A 3,702-nucleotide genomic window follows, 5' to 3' on the forward strand; every position below is an offset into this window, starting at 1 on the left:
TACACCTATGTGTGTAAAAGTAAGTGATGGAGGAAGAGAAAAGAAGTGTTAAGGGAACATTGAAATCAGAGTGTGAAGGAGGGTAGTTCCGTACGTAACAAGGAGTTAAAATACGTACACGGAAAACGTGAAATCGGGATATGGTTTGTAGGCCTCACTGGCCTCAGTCCTAGATCTGACGTAACGCAGATCACTATCATTGGATTTTGGTGATCTACAAATTCATCAAAGGTGTTCTTCACAGACTTAGCTTTTTTTACTGTTCCTACAACACCAAAATATCAACATAAAAAATAAATAAAATTATAGAGCACATGTGTCAGGTACTGTTTGGTTAAATGGATATTTGTCAATCCCTGTGTGTTATTTCCCAAACCATGTTAAAAGAACACAAGCAGGGCCAGCCCCGTGGCTTAGCGGTTAAGTGCGCGCGCTCCGCTGCTGGCGGCCCGGGTTCGGAGCCTGGGCGCACACTGACGTGCTGCTTCTGCAGCCATGCTGAGGCCGCGTCCCATGTACAGCGACTGGAAGGATGTGCAGCTACGACATACAACCATTTACTGGGGCTTTGGGGGGAAAAAAAAAGAACTCAAGTAGTTATCTGCTGCCGGAATTAAGGGCAAATATAAGGTGAGGAGACTTCTGTAAGTTTGATGGGATTGTTATTACTTGGAGGTAGGAAAGAGTAGACAGAAATCAGTCACAGGAAGCCTGCTTGTAGGTTAACAAAAGACTAATGAAACCTCCAGATTTCCTGTTGCCTGTCTAAGCCCTCCAATGGCTTCTCCTTCCACTCAGGGTAAAATCCCAAACTGTTAACGGCCTACAAGGTCCTACATGATAAGGCCTCCCATTACCTTTCTGTCCTCATCTACAACTACCTACCTACCCTCTTGTTCAGTCCACTCCAGACACCTTCACCTCCTTGCTATTCCTTAGACACAGCAGGCACGACCCCACGTCAGAATGTATCTGTTTAGCTCACACTTTCCCTCCCTTCAAGAGTTTGTTTAAATATCACCTTCTCAGTGAAGAATATCCAATAATTAATTCAACTTTCTGAACCTCCTTACTCTGTTACCTGTTTTCTATGGGACTAATCGCTATATAACATACAGTCATGTGTTGCTTAACAGGAATACATTCTGAGAAACACATCCTTGGTGATTTTGCCATTGTGCAAACATCACAGAGTGTATTTACACAAACCTAGGTGGTATAGCCCACTACACACCTAGGATATATGATATAGCCATTGCTCCTAGGCTACAAACCTGTACAGCATGTTACTGCACTGAATACTATAGGCAACTGTAACACAATGGTAAGCATTTGAGTATCTGAACAGCTGTAAACATAGAAAAGGTACAGTATAAAAGATAAAAAATGGGGGCTGGCTTGGTGTCATAGTGGTTAAGTTCATGCATTCCACTTCAGCAGCCTGGAGTACGCGGGTTTGGATCCCAGGTGCGGACCTACACATCACTCACCAAGCCACGTTGTGGTGGCATCCCACATACAAAATAGAGGAAGATTGGCGCAGGTGTTAGCTCAGCAACAATCTTTCTCAAGCAAAAAGAGGAAAATTGGCAACAGTTGTTAGCTTAGGGACAATTTTCCTCACCAAAAAATTTAAAGCTAAAAAATGGTACACCTGTATAGGGCACTGACCATAAATGGACTTACAGGACTGGAAGCTGTTCTGGGTGAGTCTGTGAGTGAGTGGTGAGTGAATGTGAAGGCCTATGAAACTACTGTATGCTACTGTAGACTTTATAAACACTGCATACTTAGGCTACACTAAATTTATAAAAAAATATTATTCTTTCTTCAATAATAAATTAACCTTAGCTTACTGTAACTTTTTTACTTTATAAACCTTTTTTCAACTTTTTGACTTTTTTATAATAACGGCTTAAAACACAAACACATTGTACAGCTGTACAAACATATTTTCTTTTTTTATATCCTTATTCTATAAACTTTTTTCTATTTTTAAAATTTTTTATCATTTTTTTTTAAACTTTTTCGTTAAAAACTAAGACACAAACACACATTAGCCTAGGCCTACACAGGGTCAGGATCATCAATATCACTGTCTTCCTCCTCCACATCTTTGCCCACTGGAAGGTCTTCAGGGGCAATAACATGCATCTGTCATCTGAGCTGTTCTCTCCTATGATAACAATGCCTTCTTCTAGAACACCTCCTGAAGGACCTGCTTGAGGCTCTTCTTGAGGAGGTGTCACTCTTTTCAGAAATATGTCCATGGTGGTTTGCTTGATTTTTTTCTTTTCTTCATCCTAGGTTTGCTTGTAAGCAGATAATGCACCATGAACATTTCTTTGTATTAATGAAAACATTTTGGTGTTGGGGCCCATGTTTTCAAACTTTTTAAGGAGCTTGTTGAGGTCTACAAAAGCTTCTGCTAAACCCTTCTCTGTGAATTTTCTTGGGAGTTCTTCTTTTTCTTCTCCTAAGGTTCCTTTTCTCTTGCCTCTTCTTCAGCTATGCAGTCTTGTTTCAGTTCTAACAACTCCTCATTAGTCCATTCCTTGGGAACCACCTTCAGGGAGCTCCTCAATGTTGTCCTCGTTCACATCCTGGTTAATGTTGTTTGCCATCTCAACGACAGCCTTGTTAATTTTTGCAACCTCCTCATCCTTGGCAAATCCTTTGAAGTCGTGGACAAACTTCTTCCAGATGCCATTCATACATTCTGGGGTAACATCACCCCAAGCCCAAGCAAGATTCTCCATGCAGTCATAGATGTTGTAATCCTTCCAGAGTTGCATCATTGTCTCCTCAGTGTCTTCCTCAGTGGCAGCAATAGTCTGGGCAAAAGTCTTTCTCAGATAGTAGGCTTAAAAGCTGATATAACTTCTTCATCCATTGGTTGGATCAAAGAGGTGGTGTTTGGAGGGAGAAACACTGCTTTGATATTGGGATGAAGATCACCAATAAAAGGAGGATGTCTGGGAGTATTATCAACAATAAGCAAAATCTTCAAAGGTGTGTTATTCTCCAAAGAGTACTTCTCCATTTCACTGGCATAGCAATCAGGAGGGCAACTTGGAAGAGGAGCTGGGTCATCCATGACTTCTTATTGCTCCTATAGCACACTGGCAGTGTGTGCTTATTGATATGATTGAAGGCCCTGGGGTTCTTACTATGCCAGATCACAAAGGGTTTCAAGTTGTAGCCTGCAACATTGCCCCCAAGCAAGACTGTTATCTTGTCCTTAAAAGCCTTGAAAGCTGGCATTGACTTGGCCTCCTTATGGATGAAAATCCTTTCAGGCATCCATTTCCAGAATAGGGAGGTTTCATCCATATTGAATATTTGCTGTGATAAGTAATTTTCTTCTATAATCAGCCTATCTACAGTTTCCAAAAATTCTTCAGCTGCCTTCACATCAGCACTCACAGACTCACCACTCTCTTTCAAATTATGTAATGAATAACTGTTCTTGAATCATTTAAACCACCCAGAGCTAGCAGTAAATTCAACATTGTAGTCGGGTCCAGCCTTTTCTTTCAACATTGCAAACAAGCTTTTTGCTTTGGCCATGATCGTTATGGTGCTGAGAGAGAGACACTTCTGGGCCTGGTCTTGAATCCAGGTCATTAGAAGTTTCTCCACGCCGGATATAGGTCCGTCTCAAATTTTCCTTAATCTCATTGCCTTCAGTGAAGCAGATCC

This window comes from Ceratotherium simum, chromosome 15, assembly GCF_057802395.1.
Source record: "Ceratotherium simum simum isolate JZ-2026a chromosome 15, ASM5780239v1, whole genome shotgun sequence".
In the NCBI taxonomy this organism is placed as follows: domain Eukaryota; kingdom Metazoa; phylum Chordata; class Mammalia; order Perissodactyla; family Rhinocerotidae; genus Ceratotherium; species Ceratotherium simum.